The sequence below is a fragment of the Stigmatopora nigra genome, chromosome 9 (assembly GCF_051989575.1).
Source record: "Stigmatopora nigra isolate UIUO_SnigA chromosome 9, RoL_Snig_1.1, whole genome shotgun sequence".
In the NCBI taxonomy this organism is placed as follows: domain Eukaryota; kingdom Metazoa; phylum Chordata; class Actinopteri; order Syngnathiformes; family Syngnathidae; genus Stigmatopora; species Stigmatopora nigra.
In genome coordinates this window covers 7,791,770-7,810,330 of record NC_135516.1, presented here as the reverse complement: position 1 = coordinate 7,810,330, position 18,561 = coordinate 7,791,770, and the positions used below count along the sequence as shown (strand labels likewise).

At 37.8% G+C, this 18,561-nt stretch overlaps 1 long non-coding RNA gene across 2 annotated transcripts in view; it reads left to right on the top strand.

Annotated features, from left to right (window-relative positions):
• The window catches only part of LOC144202045 (uncharacterized), an 82,004-nt gene that overhangs the window by 13,078 nt on the left and 50,365 nt on the right, over positions 1 to 18,561 (top strand). The window contains exon 3 of one of the 2 annotated variants that reach the window (XR_013327452.1): positions 4,619 to 4,749. The exons of the other annotated variant lie outside the window; for it this stretch is intronic. This is a non-coding gene — a long non-coding RNA (uncharacterized LOC144202045). Of the gene's footprint in view, positions 1 to 4,618; positions 4,750 to 18,561 lie in introns of those variants that run through there. 2 annotated transcript variants of the gene reach the window in all.

Genomic DNA, 18,561 nt, shown 5'->3' with positions numbered 1-18,561 from the left:
AGAACACTGAATTTAAAAAGCCGGTGGAAAATGATACAGTGCATTTTTTTAGATAAAACAAAAGGTCATAGTGGGTATGTTGATAACCATTTATATACTCTATACTGACTATAACCATGTATGTAATTTAGGGACACATAGCAATTGATATGATCAAATAACAATGTGGTGCTCTAGTCACACATCTTTCCATACATGAAAGATTGTCTAAAAAATCTGTCAAACTGTCTGTCTAAAAATTGGGTATTTGCACTGACTGATTTTGCGATCAAATGCTTCGGGAAGGCCTCATTAATGAGCACAAGTGTGATACAGTGCAATTCAGGCTGAATCTGTGATGAAGAGTGCACATGCACTCTACTGGCTAACCACCAGGCAACACAGATAATTATAATTCCCCATTTAATGAATCAGCTCTTATACAAAACAGATATCAAATCTTAGTTCCAAAGATCAATAAATACCGGCTCCTGCGAAACAATGTAGTAGCTACAGCTTTATTCAAATGTCCCCTTCATTACTTACACTATAAAGGGATGTCACTCCATAACATCTTGCCTGATTTCTTTGCCTTTTCTCTTGATGAATATATTGTATTAGAAAACAACCACTCCTATTTGTCAGTTGATGAGACCATGTAGAAAGCAAGGGAAATTAATTGATACAAAAAACTGGAACTTGAAACGTATTCATCCCATCCATCATGATTGCTAAACTTGGACTAGACTGGATTCATACATACTGCTGTTTATAGCCCCCCAAGCCTCTCCACATCAATGTCTCACATTTATATTGCGACACTCTGCAGCACAAATTAATACGCCACTTTTGCCGGCACAGAGCTGCTGTTGATGTTTCCTTTCTTTGTCAGTGACCACACAAGTGAGACATATTTTTGCTTATGAAAGTTTGGCAGACACAGTTGACGGCTTTGATCCCTTGAGTTTAATTTGCCTCATATTAAAGCCTGCGATTTCCACAATGATAAGGGAACAATAATATGGTATATTCTTGTTATACACAGTAATGTTTGGCAATGTTTTCTTTTTGTATTGAAAGTATTTTTTATATGGACCTAACTGAAACTGCATTTGAGTTGCCTGGAGACAGTGGCACAGAAAGCATAAATGGAGGATATCAAGTTCTGCCAAGCACAGGAAAAAAATAAACAAGTGGGAAAAATAAGACTAAGTGGGTGGTGGTGATGTGGAGGCTTTGGGCAAACAGAGGATAAAAGATGGACCTTTTAATAACAAGTAAGCGTTTCCAATCAATATGGGTGGCGCAATCGACGATCACCCAGGCACTGACATTTTGATGAAGCCCTTTTAATGCTGTAGGTGGATCCCAATTGTTAGCAAACAGTCCCCAGTATGATACTGTTGACTGGCTGGAGGCTTGCACATGACATTTTAAAGTGTCAACCATTTTCTTAATTACAGAGAAAATCATTGATTTGGCTTCAAATTTGTAGTGTCAATCAGAGTTAAAGGTTTTCTTTTAGTAACTAATCTGTTTCCTCAGTTTCTGTTCTGTGTCCTCATTGGGCTTGCCTTCCCCAAAACTAAAATGTTAAGTTGTGGTGGTGCGATTTGTGGGATTCTCTACTGCCCCGCAGGTACAATTTTCCATAACGTGGCAAACTCACTATCTGTTTATGCCTGACGATAACGTGCTCGGCTACAAAGTCAAATCCTCCTTTGCTTCTTTTTAAATCTAACTTATTTGCAGTTTGCACAGGGTTAGCATGAAGAAGGAAACCAATATTTCATACTCTCTATTGAATCACTTTGAATGGAGATGCAAAGTCATTGTCTGAAACATTTACCATTGTTTCAGTTGAAGAAACAAGGTGGGTTGGTGGTTGGTGATCGTCAGGTTTGTAGGGAAAGTGATGAAGTAATATATCCAAAGTGTCTGACAGGGAGCATGAAAATCTGGTCTGAGAAAAAGAAGCGAAAAGTCATGAGGCGTGGGGATCAGGAACACAGAGCGAGATACAACTGACGTGGGTAACAGATGAGTTGATCAGGCGACAGATGGTGTGTCCGTTTGGCTTTCAAAGCTGGCTGATGAAGATTCCTTCACCTGTGACCAGTCAATCCATCTGACCTGTAATTAGACAACTTGTTTCAACTTCCACTGTAAAGCTGTTATCAGGAGGGAGGGGCAGAGGACCTAAAAAAGATTGTCTTTGACCTCCTTGACAGGTAGATACACTTCCAATGCTGTTTGAGTAATGTTTTTTCTTTTAAACTACCGTTTTAACATGATTAATCCTTGGAAATTACATTTTGACTCGTGAAATTCACGGACTTGAGAAAAAGATAACTGATATATTATTGTGATATTTTCTTCATCTAATACTTATCACGACTGTCGATAATATTAGGGAGGACAAAGTTTAAGCAGTTTTTATACACCCCTCTAATTTTGGGATTCGACTTCCAAGACAACTTGGCCTTAGATCTAAGGAATGTATATTCAATTCATAAAGAGGGAAAACACGATGTAAAGTCTGTTTGCAGCAAGTTGCTGAACATAATGTTCTGCAGTAGAAAATATTTGAAAATGGCAAAATCCTATTTGAGCTTACAGTCATTCTTGTGCAGCCATCTAAATACCAACCTGTCTTTGTGTAATCGCTCTGTTCGGCTCGTTGATCTTTGCAATTTCCACTCGACGAGCACCGACTGCAGAATATCAATCAATCACACCAGAGCATGCTCCATCTTGTTTTAACCTCTTCTATCCCTGAGGCAATCAACTGATTGTGCTTCATCCTTTTGCATACTACACAGACCAGCATGGAAATGTCATGCAATAATAATACCTGTTAGCATTGCCTAGATACCTAAAAAAATTAGCGAGACCATATGATCTGCAGAAAAAAATAGAAATTATTGTGCTGTGGGGAAACTATCAAGTAAATTGGTCACATTGATTAAAATTAAATTTATGAGATGAAAAAGTAGGCCAGTACAATTGGTCCTTTCTCACAATGACGCTTGAAACTGCCATTGGACACTGTGCTGTGATTTTTCTCATTCCATAAAACTAAATTACCCGTGGGCATTCATTGTTCTCTCCCATAAAGTATGGTTCAATCTGTTGGATGCTCCAGACAAACATTAGTTTATAACGCTGTGGTTCCTAACCATGACAGCTGTTCTGCATAAAGATAACAGCTGCTTTCAGATCTTTTGTTCAATCTGAACTATGTTTTGCGCTGCTTAACACTTGTAATATAATTTCACGCACCTCACTGTGTTACTTTGTACCTCTAAGTAAACCCTGTATTTCTGGATGGATTCTTCCACTAGAGTAAACGGCAGCATGCACACGATTTTACTCACTTTTTTTAATTGAAAGAGATACAAGAACATTCACGGGATGGAGATCAATGCATGTGAATATTTACCACACTGTGGATTCTCCTAGATAAAATGTGAGTCAGGTGTAGGACAAGCTTATGCCCAATTAATGGCGCATTATTTAAGGTGTTTGTCATCGTTATTCTGGCCACTAGAAAAACAGCCATTAGTTTAGAATTGTCTTTTGTTGATGGCATGCCTTATCAACAGCGCTATCAGAAGATGAATAGTTACAAACAGAGGACTTGTAAAGAGCTACAATATTTAAGTCTTCTAACATTCTTGTTTTTCATGATTCCACAATTAGATAAGTTGTCATATCACTGTTGCTTCTCTTCAAGTTATTGGCTGTGTGATGGAAAGGATTGTTGTTCATTGAAGAAATAAGAACATATGTCAGCTGAAGTCTTAAAAAAATCACTGGCACCTGCAAGATCTCTGATTGTACAAGTATGCTGAGATTTCTGAATGCTTGAAAAAGGGATGCTGTTCCAAATTCTCAACTAGTCAAAGTACTACTGCACTTGTATCACATGCTCACGCTACCGTATTGACATGCAGATTACAGAAAGTTCACAAATTTCTGACACTCATTCACTGCTTAGTCCAATGATGAGGCTTTGCAAGTGGAAACTCAAAAGCAAAAAGCAAATCACAAAAAGTTCCATAATTGCCATCTTTCTTAAATAAATCTACCCCTTCAGTACGCACACTCATTCAACCGTGTTCATACTATTGCATTTCATGCCCCAATGGGAATAGGATGTAATACTTAACAATGCTTATAGAGAGTGATAAAGAATACCAAACTCTATGATCACACAGCTTGGGGCTCTGCTGCAGTTTGTTGGCTGGTTGTATAATATGATGCAACAGAACAGCCTTGGAGAGGTCTTCTAACAGTAACTCCTGCATTATTAATGAAATTGAAAATATCTTCAGGCTAATTTGATGAGTTCTTTCCTAACGGTAGTGCTCCATCCCATTCACCGAGTTTCAGATCCTGCTGATGGACTCTTTATAGAAGGCATTAACATTTGTATAACACAATAAGTTTAACGCTGAATACTTTTCATTACTTTCTTCATTGAATGGCCATAATAGAAGGCCATGGGTTAAACACGAATAAAAGCTCTGATGTGAAAAAATACAATATTTACGTTAATAAGCCGCCTAAGCAGGACAGAAATTTATTATAGTCACTCACCCTTCATGAATTTTAAAATACCTTTCACAATTTTCAGACACCAGACCTTTTGACTTCAAAAAGAAAGAAGAAAGTTTTTACTTTTCTGAAGTGGTCATTATGTCCTCCCGGAGAGTTTTTTTCACCCTTCAGACTATTAGCATGTGTCATAAGTAATGCAACAAAGCAGGAATATTCTGTCCTGACTCTGGAGATCTGATGTGCTGAAAGAGTGATACCAGAATGTCCCTAAGTGGTTACTGTTCAAGTGTCTAATCTGTAATCAGCACACAATGATCTAATGAATTTAAAACTTCAATATATGGTTTTTAATCACTTCAGTTATTCGACCACTGACCACTGACCAAATTTCATATCATTTACCATTTTATATTAGGAACATCCTGCAAATTTAATAATAACACCTTTGGAGTAGTTTTACTTATCAGCTGTCACAGCTAGTCTAGATTTTCAATTTTTTTTCATTTCAACCAAAAATCCATGGTAGTTGTCCGTGTTAGTGTTTCTATTTTTTAAACATATAGTTTTGTCAAACTTGGTTGCACCACTTCTTTGAGTTCTTTTGAGTTGAATTCATTAAATGACATGAACATCTTTAAGTTACTTTTTAAATGCTTTTAGCAATCAACTAGAGATAAAAGTTAGTGTTAAGTTTGAAAGATGTAGTGGACACTGCAAGGAAATGGTCTGGCCATGTGTTAAACAATCAATGATGGATGTGTTCTATCAAAAGCATCAGTGAATCAGATCGTATACAAAATTTTGAAGGCAAATTACACTTCAAAGCCGCACTATGGTTGACATCAAATGAGGAAACATACATTAAATATTGAGTAGATTTTAACCTTCCATATCTCCACAAGGGATGGAGATGAATCCATTTTCCTCTCTGTGAACTTCATCAAGATTGAGATAAGACTTCTTTTAAGTGTTGAGCTTTGCTGGATGTTAAGTAACACAAGGTCAAAGTCGGTGTTCATGTCAGATTATGGAAATGTCTGTCCTTTTTTTTCTTTTCCCCAGCCATGCAGTGAAGAAGGTTGTCAGACATGAAGTAGTGGTTAAGTATACTGTACACAGATGGATGTGTTGATTGTATGAGCAGGACTCATTTCCAGCATATCCGAGCTCATTTGTAGCTTCACTCTCAGACAGGTTATAATTTCTGTGTAATTGCCTCCATTAGCATGGATGGCTCTTGTGAAGCTGGAGTATGTTTTGACATATTGTGAGTAGAGATAGTGGGGCACGGCCTTTGCATGCTCTTCTGTCCTGGCTTTTTTTCCCACTCTCTTCAAAAGGCAAAAGTATTATTGACTTCATCTGTCAGCATCCACTTATATGTTATGTCATTTTACATAGTTCAGAGAAAGTTATATTTCAATTCTTTAGAATAGCCTCTTTTTCGCTGCTTATATGATGGAGAATAGTGAAGATCAAAGTTAAGTGGCTAGCACTGCTTCACCAATAAAATGCACGATTCAGTCAGTGCAACTGGATCTGCAGGCAGAATGGTTTTTGACAGTTGTATTTTTTTTCCAAGCGAAATACTTTGGCAAGTGTTCAGTGTCTTCTCTGGGAATTATATTTTTGTCAAACGCAGCCTTCTTCTTATTGAAGTATAGACCTGATCTAGTTTTTAACTTGCCCTGCCAATGTCCTTGACTTGGTTCAGGATATCGTGTTTGTTCTGGGTGTCTCTTTTCATTTTGTATTTTCAGTATATTTGTTGGTGATCAATAATAGATAGAAACTTCAATAAATGTTTCTAGTCAAGTTTGTATGACAGGCAATGGGTGCAAAATAAAACATTTGATTTGCTCATATTTTCAGAAACCTCTATTATTTTACTGCTCTTCACATTCTATTATCCATTAATTTTCAGACAAAACAACAACAGCAGGTAGATGAGCTGCAAATACTGTTGCCACAGAATATTCCATATTGAATTAATGTAATAAATAAAACACCACAGTTTGCTTTTGTCTGAAAATTAGTTCTGAAAAGGTCATGAGCAGTGGACACCTTTTGATAGTTGCATCCTGTTATGTTATCAGTAGTTCCACTATACAAAAAGAGATCTGACTTATAAAACAAAAAGCCTTTTTTAAAAATGGAAATGCAATGCCGTGCATTTAAGGGAAAGCTCTTCATTTGTCATTCTCCTAATGTAAAAAAATAAAGATAAAAAACAAGATCGAAACCAGTTATTTGCTGAGAAAAAAGCCTTTGTTTGCCTAGAATGCATTCATATCCTCTGCTGTAATATATGTCCTTCTAGACCGTGCTGATAGTGACTTATCTGCTTCCATCCCTCCCAGAACTCCCCCATATTATTGCATTCCTTCTGAATGACAATCCAACTCTGTTCTCTATGGATCAATGGTTCATATCAAGTATAAACCAATTTCCTTTACAAACTGTTCACTGGGAAATAAACAGGCTCAGTCCCATGGTAGCCTGCTGAATCACTGTTCAAATAAATTCTTTTGAACTTTGGGAGATATGAAACTCGAGATGCTGTTAAATATTGTCACTGTCCAACAAAAATCTCTAAAGTCTAATGCATATTTTATTTATCGGCAACCCCAACTGTACTGATAAATTGTTTTATTTAGAGAAAACCATGGAATAACTCTAGAGAGACGTTGCGTGATAAAAAATGTTTTGCATGACAGGCTTTGTAAACACACTGAGGGGAATTCATGTCTATTCCATTTGTAGATGGTTACATTATTTCATGATTTTTAATTAACTGTGGCATTTTGTCATAGCGTCTTGAAATGATTTGGTTGACTTCATTTCATCAGACATTTCTATTTAGTAAGTGATCTCTTGAATAAGTCAGTACGTAGTCATGTTTTTGTGTTTTCAATTAAAATGAACTCTGTTCCCCCTAAAAATGGGATTAGCCACAATTAATTCATGATTTACCAAGCAGAGCAGTTACCTCCCACATAGGGCCAAGCATTTTTGAATATCTTTCTAATGAACATTTAAAAAACTGCATCTTACTTTTACTTAATCATAGAGAAAGGGAATACACAAAGAGAATGTCACTTTTTGAGTTTAATTTGACAGCAATTTTTAATTTAGATTGACAGCAGCTTTAGGCCTTTTTTTTAAAGGATTATTCCATCTGCCAAACTGCTAATGGTTGTGAAGTGAGTTGAATTATGTGTTTTCTAATCTCCAATATTTTTTGCAAGTCAAAGTAAAAGTACAAATGATAGCTTACATTTCAAAAAACGTTTATTTGGGTAACCAGTATCTCATGAGTTTAGCATCCATTTTTACAATTTATACCTTAAGGTTAAGACTGGGGTTGTGGCTCACCAGATAAATCTTGTACAGCACTGCAACTTATGAACCCTTTTTGAAGAGTCATGGTTCTGATACCCCTATTCTCAAACACAAATCTCCCAGGGAGGTCAGCGCTTTACTCTTTCGTTAGGCAATTTATTTCTGGAGTGAGCAAGTGCAGAGTGACTCACCTAAAATAACAGCATGGCATTGAGGACGGAATAAAAAATTCAATGAAACTCCTGCTCTTGATGGCACATTATGAGAGCACAGCCAGGTTAAAAGATGCATTAGCAAGATGCTGCCAGAGACGCATGGGGAAGTTAATTCCTACTGAACATTGAAAAGGTTTGATCTCCCGCAAGAAGCGTTTTCCTCTGAACCTCCCACTTAATGTTTTGACACTGTTGTACATGTAAATGCACAGCACGGCTCTCATGAATACTGAGAGCTCTCCTTCGCACATGAATTGTCAGAGTGGTTGGCGATCATTGACTATAATTCTTTGGAGATGGTGATTAACACATGCATTCGTTTCAGACTGTGCACCGCTTTGATGCTAGTTGAGGGAGAAACGCCACAAGAGGGAATGAGGAGGAGGATCGCACATTGCCACACACCATTACTGTGATGTGTGGCAATGCACAAGAAAAAAATAGCCTCCGTCAAAAGAAAAAAAAGCACTTCAAAACATTGTTCCACACAAACTAGTAATTATGTTACCGTTTTTCCTGTATCAACATTGGCCCATATTGACGTTTCTATGCAAGCCATTGTATATAGGTATTCAAAGGCTATAATTTACATCATACCCCGGTATCCCATCACTCAACTACCATCCATTATTATTAACAAATAGTTTATGTGCACATTATAAATGAAATATAGAACATCTCCCATTCGTGACGTTTTATCAGTCTCCAGAAGCCACTTACTGTAATGGTGAATTTTATAGACATTTTGTAAAAAAAACACCTTGGAAATGTTTTGAATTAGAAGGAAATGCATATTAAAAACCTAGACTAAGGCAAGGCATCCAATGATATCAGTAGATGTGCAATCCATTTTAATTGGGTTCACTGCCAACCCTCTCTGGTGAAATGGAATGGACTTTTATTGCGACCAATGGGTGACCATGATCATTTGCCTATCCTTTCTGGTTAATTTGTGTTTTTAAAGGCCCAAACAATGATTGAGAAGCTGATGCTAAGGGGCATCTGGACCTGAACCAAAGCAAGATGTTTTCATTAATAAAGTGCACAATCCATTGGTACATATTTTAACTCTGAGCATACGACCATTTTCAACTCAGAAACTTTACTTTTTTTAGATGAATCTCAGTCCATCAAAGTTCCTGAAAGCTGTACTTTGTTCCCTCTCTTTCAGAGGCTCTTCTGATGCATAATATATAAGATAGTTACTTAGCTATGCTTGAATGTGGAAGATGCTTGACGTTTGACAGTGTTTGAACAGCAAGGCCCTGAGTAAGGGGACTTCTAGCATTTGGGGATTATAAAGTCATCTCCTTATCACCTAAATACTCCTGACACTGTAGTATCTCCAGAGTGACTGGTGAAGCAATTTAATCATGTTGTGGTCTCCTAGCTTTCTATTCTAAATCACTGCTTTCATCTGCACCTATCTTGAGGTTTCTGGTCACATCAGACAGCCATTTGCCTATGTTCAAGTTGGTGAGGGGTTTTGTCTGTTGTAGTGTTTCCTTCATGTGTCTTTTTAGTTCTCAGTCAGCCAATCATATTGCAGGCCACAGATGGTCGACTTTAAAAATACTTTGTAACTGGTGTAATGAGTTTCAGCACTATCTAATATTTATGTCTGTATGTATCTGATATCTGGACATTTTTAGTAAACTATCGCCAAAAGTAATCTTATCATAGCCGGCATCGATGCAAGACTTTGTCACTGATGTGCAAGTATGAGTCTGCAAGAGGTGTCTGTCCCTCAAGGTGAGCCACAGATTGGCATGGAAAATTGGGAGACGTGGTGTGTCGACTGTTGCTGCAGTAGAGGAACCGAGTTGTGAGACTTCACAAGAATCGATTTGCCCCCTTTACCTCCAATTTGAGGCATTACCTCTCCGTACATTCACTGCGGTTGGCATATTTTGCAGATTAGACTTTACCCAGTATCCAGCATCTTAAATCCATGGAGGTACAGTGTAAGCGACATCATGGCTGACCTGTCATTACATGTAAACAAACTGTGTGGGGATGATGGGGGACGTTGGAGACGATTAGTCGGTCAGAGTAGTAGTAATACACTCCCAGGGGTGCAGTAAATCAGGCCGCTCAATGCTGCGACCAGGTTCACAGAGAAATTAAGCCAGCAGAGAGAGTCAAAGTGGCTAAGCCTGATGCTGGGCAGCTCTGCACCACCGTTGAGAGCAGAGGGTCACTTTCAATCCCTATCAGTCTACCTGCATGTCTTAATGCAGCCATCCGCACTGGCTCTGTGAGATGAAAACACAGCTAAAGGGACAAGTGGGGGCTACTGCAGTAGTACATGGGAGCACTTATTCTTCTCCCTGTTCTATAATTGCACCTGACACATTCGTTGCCATAGTTCTCACATTACCAGCAATACATATTTGCTTTTATACCTTTTTTTTTTTACCCTTTTTTCTGTTGTTATTGTTGTTGTAACAGTTTTCTCAATGCTTATGTAGTGCTTAGAAAAGTATAGTCAAATACAAGTTGAGGATATAAACAACGGAATACATTTTTGGGAAGTGAAAGTTTATTTGTAAATCATTAATACATTAATTTCAGCTTCTGTTTTCACTAACACGGCTTACAGTTAGTGTTCTTTCACTGATACTATGCTAAACAATTGAGCTTAATGTTCGTAAAGCTGTGTCCTATACTGAACAGATTAATTTCTTTGTCATTATTCCATTATGTGCCAGTATTTGACCTCCATACTTATAAAAGTGCAAAGATAATCATCAAATCGCCATTGTAGATACTTCCTATTTTACAGAGTGTCATATAAAATTACCCATGTCTGCCAGGCAATCAGAAAATCCAATAAAAACCTCAATGCACTGGAAGCATTTCAACAGTAAGGCCCTTGGACAATTCTCAATCCTCAAAAGGTGTATTTTTGATTTACTTTTTTTCCTCGCCGTCCGCTCCCAGACTGCTAGACAAGCAAGATTACAAGAAAGAAGGCGCCAATGCCTCAAGGGGGAACAATTTTCAACGCACTTGCAGCACATTCACAAGCTCTCTCTCACCTTGAGGCTCCGCTGAGAAATCTGCGCTCCAATTTACAGCTTCCCCAAGAATCCTTGTGAACCTCCCTATCCTAAAATTAGTTCTTTGTTACATATCCACCATTTGAGAAGAAAAAGCGTCCACTTAATAGAAATCCCATGGCAAAAAAAACATTGGCAGATTTATTTCAGCATATACAGTTTAGGTTATTGACCCTGCAATATTAATTACATGAATGAATCTGAAGCTTTTCAATAGATTCCATGCACATTAAGTTAGATTGTTCCAACCTTAAATAAGCAGTTGGTTTAGTGATTGGTGGGTGTATTCAGTTTATTAATAAATCCTCAAAAAGATGGTCAATTAAATTACATTTATATCAATTAATCATTCCCCCCATATGCCAATCATCAGCCTATTCCATTGCACAAACTGCTGCTTTGATGCTGAGATAATGACCATTCATCATGTGCTGTGCTCTTAAAGGTAACCTCATGCCTGTGACATAGTGATTTAAACACTTTCGCCATCGAACACTTGCAGGCGCCACTTGCCACCCTTGCAGGAAATTGGCTGCGGTCTTCCTGGCAGCAGTGGAAAAACTCAATGTCGGCATTTCTAGTGAATTATCGATATTCTTTGAACTTTAACACATGGGTCTTGGCACGCCTCAATAGTTTTTAAAGTATTGAATGGAAAGTTTTACATTTTGTTTTTTCTCAACTCAGTGAACCACTGCAAGTATTTTTTTTAAAGTGTGGATTAAAGGCAACATACGACAGGGTTATATTATTACCCTAGGTGGTCAAAATTAAGAATTGTAACAGACTTTAAGTCAAAAGAGAATGTTAGGGTGTGATTCAGTCATCTCCATTTATTTCTTGTCAGTATCATCATCATCATCATCATCATCATCATCATCATCAATTGAGATAAAAGCAAATGCTATTTTCCATATTTGAAAAATCAGGGTTAATCCCAAACTGGATTATCACAATTTGTCCATGAAGGTCAAGGGGACTGTTTGTGAAGGTCTATGTAGTTGATGAGCTGTCCGACCTACAAATCACAAGTGCTTTAAGCATGTCATCTTTATTTAAAGAACAATGCCTCTAGGCTGTGTGTCTGTCCCAATACTGTTGACAACAAAATGATCAATGATGGGAGATCAGCCCCATGGGAAGCATGTGATACATATCCCATGATTAATGGCTTTGCCAGCTGTCATGAACTGTAGTGGACCAGCCTAGTGAAGGCTTCATAAATCATAAGCGTTCTGACACGTGAAGTTTGGTCCATTTGAGAAACGCTAACGTCGAGCGTGTTCAACTTCTATGCCTTTTGATATATCACGGAAAATTTAAAGATCAATGTTTGCCTCCAATTTGAGTGGTTTATCTTTGCTCTTTTCTCACGACATTATTTCTATTAAAGTGCCTGGAGTCTAATGATAAATTAAACATGAAATGCAAGAGTATAAGATATCCCGCAGGAAAGTCTGTCATGGACTAATGAACGTCTCTTCAACCTGTAAGTGGTTCTCTCTGAAAAGAATAAATACTTCAAATCAAAGGAGCCCTGATCGTCTGCCAGCGGCTTAGTAAGTATTAGAGAGAGATGGACTGTTTACACACCTAGTTGACATATGGCAACCAGGCTGTTCTCTTGGCATTTTCTTTTACTCAATACCTACTGAATGCATTCAAATGACCTCACTTCTTAAATTGAATTTATATTTGTTTACATCGAAAAGAACAAAGAGACAATTCCATTTTTTCCTGGCTCCCCCTGCAGTAGTTTTTTTAAATTATGACAACTGATATTGGCTTTGGCGTCAGTTTAAATGTTATATTGTCATTGTTTTTGGATTCTGCATTTTTGTCTGTTAGCCAGTCTCCTTGGTGACCTGGTGTCTAGGCAGAGCCTCCGGCAATACACATTATCATATTGGAACCAGACACTTTGGTCTTACAATTAAATATCTAAATTTTACCCGATATTATAATTCCAAAATATCCAATCAGTTTAGATGTGGCATAAGACTAAAATGTTTTTTTTTTTACGTTTAAATTTTACCGAATTCAAGGGTTGGGTTTGCATTGTAAAAACATTAGCATAACTTTAGGACTGAAAACTTCCTATGGAAGTTTCTGAGGTTACAGTGTATTCCTCCCAAATAAATAGAATGCTCATGTTGGCTCCACAGGGCGTTATATATCATTTTGTCTCTGCGAGATCTATCATAACTATTTCAGCACTGCAAGAGTGCAATTCAGCACTCCATTTCTTCACTCCATTGTCTTGGCAGTAGTTCTATTTTTTAATCTTAGTGGGTTTCGTATTATGTGACCTTTTATTTGGCAGAACTACTAATTTTGGTGTCTATGAATTTGTGCATCTTTGATTCTTTGTGTTTGTATCCTTCAGTCATCCTAGATCCGGTCCATCACTTTATTTTTATGGCTGTATTCCACAATAGTTCATTTTTGCAACTCAGGTTTTACATGCTTCATTGGATCAGAAAATTTATTTTTATTGTTAATTGTGTTGAGTTTGATTTGTGTGGTTGTAGGATTGAATCAATCGCTAGCCTGTTAGTTTACTCCTCTATAAAACTTTGTGTGAAGGGTTTGAGGGAAGTCGGGGTTTGGGCTGTAACATTTACTACCTGGATGCTAGGATTGTACCAATTATCTTCCTTTTTTAGTGTTTGTGTTTGGAAAAACATAGTGGGGAACAGTCATTAGTTTATCAAGATGAAAATAACTTTTTTTACATCCCAGTGTAGCATCAAAATGACTTTGAATAGTCCATTCACAGATTATTAGTTCTGTTGCATGACTTGCAATGTTTGTTAAGATGAAATAAGACAGAAAATATCAGCACAAACTTGCGACGATGCCGAGATGCATTTAATTTTGAGTTTTTGGCATTGAATCATAATGGTGGATTTTTAAAGGAATAGAAATAACGATTTCTTACTGCAGCAGTGTTGCCACAGTTACCTTGAACATATAACTGACTTATTTTATTGAGTACTTGCTTTCACCCTTTGAATGGCACTCATGTATGTACACTGCTAACCCTTGCAGTCAAAATGGATTGGATACCTCACTTCATCGATGACCATGAAAGGGCATTCACAGCTAGTCCTCTCAGTTTAGTTTGAATGATTTCAACTTCTTTTATTGTATAGTTTAAAACGGATAGTTCAACATAAATTATCGACTTTCAAGTGTTTTTGGAGTCCATAAGTAGTGTCCCATTCATTGGCTTATTCCTTAATTTTCCATACTGCTTATTCTCATAAGGATCTCGGGGGTGCTGGAGCCCCATTGTGGAGAATTCCTTATGTAGTATCATGAAATTGTATTTCTTCTAACATGCCAGAATTTCTTTCCAAGCATTCTTGTTTGGCAGCCAGTTTGACCCCGCCCCCCTTTACTGACCTTGCCTGGTTTTATACTATTTTGATACTGTGTAGTTTTGTCCTGGATGTACGTAGTGCTTACTAGTCACCCTGTTTGTTTGTAACTCTTCCAGTTTCCTCAGTTACAACTCCTCGTTCCCCACACATGTCTCTGCATCCAAGGTCACACTGTGTGTTAACATTGCTCTGCTTCAACCCTCTGAAATTGAATTTCAGTCGGAACGAGCGCTATAATCTCTTGGCTCAGATGGAAATAATTGTTACAACTCATTAAAAAACAACTATCATCAAGCGAGAATGATCAATTTCATACCATGCGTATATTCTGGGAGTAAATTGAATCCTTCTGACACTATCAGAAACGCAATGTAAAAATGAGAGATAAACTCCTTTTAGTTATATATTCGTGAGTAGAGAATAGCTCCTATCCCAGCAGACATAAGGTGAGAAACATACTACGGCCTGTGCAGATTGCCAGTCAATCACATATCTGATCAAGACAGATGTGGCCTCTCAAGTGAAGGAGACAGATGATCTTTGCAAATTCACTTCAAGTTTACTGATCTGATGAGGTCCTTATTAGCCCCAATGTCAAGTCATTTAGAAAAGTCGACTGTCGACCAAGCACAACAGATGGCGGAAGCCCTGCGAGGATGTGGTCAGGTAATTTGCGTCCGCAGAGAGCCATTCTTGTGAACTAAAGTAGGAAAGCTGTTCCAGCTTGATTGAGAAAAATTGAAATGAGAATGGTCTTCTGAAAGCAGATGAACAAAATGAAATCAAGCTGGTGGAAAAGGTGTTAAAGCATAATGCTTTGACTCGTTAACACCGTGGCTTTCCAGCCCACATGTGGCTACCATTAGAAGAGACCTTGTGGTTTTGTAACTCTGTGACCCCCAACTGCTGCTATGAATCAGGGAGGAGGAAATCCTCCCCAAATGTTTATTTTGTCTTTGCTCTGCTGCCTGCAATAAAATGTCTTAATATGGTCTCTGGGTTCCTGTGAGGGCCAGACCATGTTTTGGTGCGTATATTAGTGTACAACATCTGGAACCATTGAGATCCATTTTATAGTGTTGTTTTACTAATCTTATTTGATTTAAATTTGGAACGTGTCTCTGTTTGAAAATACCACAGACAGTAGAAGTATATATGTATATGGTAATCAACCTTTATAAATAAGTGGATGCATACGAGGAAATCACTATCTTTTCTTCTTTGATGATTCCTCCAAATGGCAAGATTCCCCTAGGTATGCTTGAGGACCAAATGTACCACTTAAGACAGAGTGTTTATCTCTGACATTTAAAATTCCTGAAGCACTTGTTTCATTCTATGCAGAAAAAGTCTAATGGTCCTTTAAATGCAAAGCGCATAGCTTACCTAGAGCAAATCAGCTAGATATTGTGGAATGAAAAAAAATAGTTTTATTAAAAAGGAAAGACTTTTTTTCCTCTCTAATATTGCTTCAAGATGTTGTTTTGCAGCAATTAGTTCTCCAAATTTATAACCAGCATTTAGTGCTATCCCTGAAATCAACTTGGATGCATTTGGCCGTGGTTTTGTTTGATGCTGATTCAAATTGTGGTTGTCAAGACAAGCTAGAAATTTACATAGTTTGTTCTCATTTGAATTTCAACAGTTTTTTTCTCGCACAGCTGCTTTTTGCAACTGTGCCCTCTATTGTTGGAACACATGAGGGCGGTCTTGGTTTTATGGCAGCATATTAAATACGTATCTTAAGGCTAAACTTGACTGCTTGAGGAACAGAAAATATGCAAGCGTTATCATTAATGTGCTTTTAATGTTCTCAGGTTTGGCTTGTTGACTTGCTTCATGATTCCAAAAGACTTGATCATGAGTTCTTTTGTCTCTGTGAGTTCTGATCTTGACCATGGTGCGGTGCCTGTTTATGGGTAAAATCCAGTGAATGGTCTCGGGTCAAGGTTTTGAGACACTTTCTCATCTTAGTGATTGACAACAAACTTTCCAGACAGGTGTAGAACAGAAGCTACCGCTACCAACACTAAGCTTGATATTGCTAACATGACACCATCGCAGAGTACACTTCTCAAGCTGCATGCAGTTTACTTCAGCAAAGCTCAATTTCTGGCATCTAGCAATGCCAAGAAGGGCTCACCTGAGACGCACACACTGGCAGCAACACATGGCTCATTGTGGTGTGTCTTCTGTTATTTTTTTCTACTTTATATATGGTTCACATAAGTTTTTTGTTAACAATCATCAGTGCCAAATTAGCAAGACAGCCCTGACCTTTTAATTGGGAAACAAAGATTGTGAAACTGTCCCAGTTGTAGATTTAGAGCATCTAGTGAGGTGACACAGGAAGAACCTGCTGTCATCAGATATGCTATGTGAGCAATCACAGCCCACTGAGTCACATGCAGTGCTGTGGAAAATGTCTGATAAACATCACAATGGGAATAAGCTTCCTCTACTGTCTGGCAGTCTAAGTGGGTTGAGAACAGCACCAGAGATAGAGCTGTTTATTTTAAGTGACAAGTGAAGTGTCTAGAGGTCAAATGAAATATACAAGGTTAGAAGAGACAAACACGGTACTGAGTAGGTCAGATGACTGTGGTACGGAGTGACTTTTTGTTCCATTTCAAACGCTAGACCTTGTGTTGTTCTGCCAACATCACTGCTGTCATACTGTATTATGTACAAGGGGAAAATCAAGGCTGATACACAAGAACTGAAACTCGAGCTGGGTGCTTACAGAGTTGTACTGCTGAAATACTGCATTAGAACCAAAGTGGGACTGTTCTCAATCATTCAATTCACACCCTCACACGAACGTTCACAAAGGCTTGTCGTAATTTCCTCCGAGACCCCAGCAAACACAGTTAGGAGCAGCTCTCGCTCCAGGAAGGTATTCTAAATCACACTAGTGCAGCTCTTATATTTCATTTGTACTCAACGTTTCGCAAGTCATCGACCGGAGGGAGAAAGTAGCCTCTGTAACATCTCATGCTGTGTAGGACGTATTCTACTGGCCTTTGTGTTTGACTTTGTCTCACTATCATATATTTTCACGCACTAAATAAATATAATCTTTTTTAAAAATTATCAATCAAGATTCACACAGATCCACAACTATTGAAATTTTACAATCTAATAATTGATGCTCATCAGTATTCTTTAAAAAAAAATCAATGACAGAACAAGAGTACAAGACATGAAATTTGAAATTGAATGTGGGTCAGAGGCAAACGTATAAGTCCCAAATAAGATAGGATTTTACCATACAAATGTGACTCAGACAAAAAGAGACACACTCTGATGTATTCATATAAGCTTTTTTGAATGTGTATATATTATTTGCGACCCTCTAGTTTGCAAGCAAACCTGGCACTTGAAAATCAAATTCTTTGAAATTAAAACCCGGATTGGTACTTTTTTTTTTTACTGGTGCAATTTTAGCAACGCTGGCCGTGGCAACAATGTCACTGAATCTGCAGTGTTTTGTTTCCCATGCCATTGACTAGGGAATATACATCAAAAATACCCATCTAACACCGGTTTATTTTATGGCAGTTTAGTCCCAAAAAAAAAAAAAACAGCCCAGCTCAATGGCCACATGACATTTGTCACTTGCTTAAAGCAGTCTTCAGGAAAAAGGTTCAGATTAAAACAACAGATTAGGCTATTTACCAGATTCTCCACTTCCTTTTATGTGCTCAATTCACCCGGTTCATCGCTCGGTCTGATGAAAAAAAATAGTGGCTTGGTTGGGCAGTATTCTTGTTAGTCCAATTCCCTTCACAACACGTATTAACCAGTTTCCAATAAAACTATTGAATTTCTTGGAAAAAATAAATAAAACGCTGGCCGCCACAGTAATGGATCTAAATGGAAGCAAAGTAGGGCACAAAGACACTCTCTGCCAGTGACTCGAAAATGCATTAACACTGTTTTTTATGCTTTTTTTGGTTTACTTTACAAAGAGAAATACTACGGGTTGTAGCTCATTTAAGTCCAATCTATCAA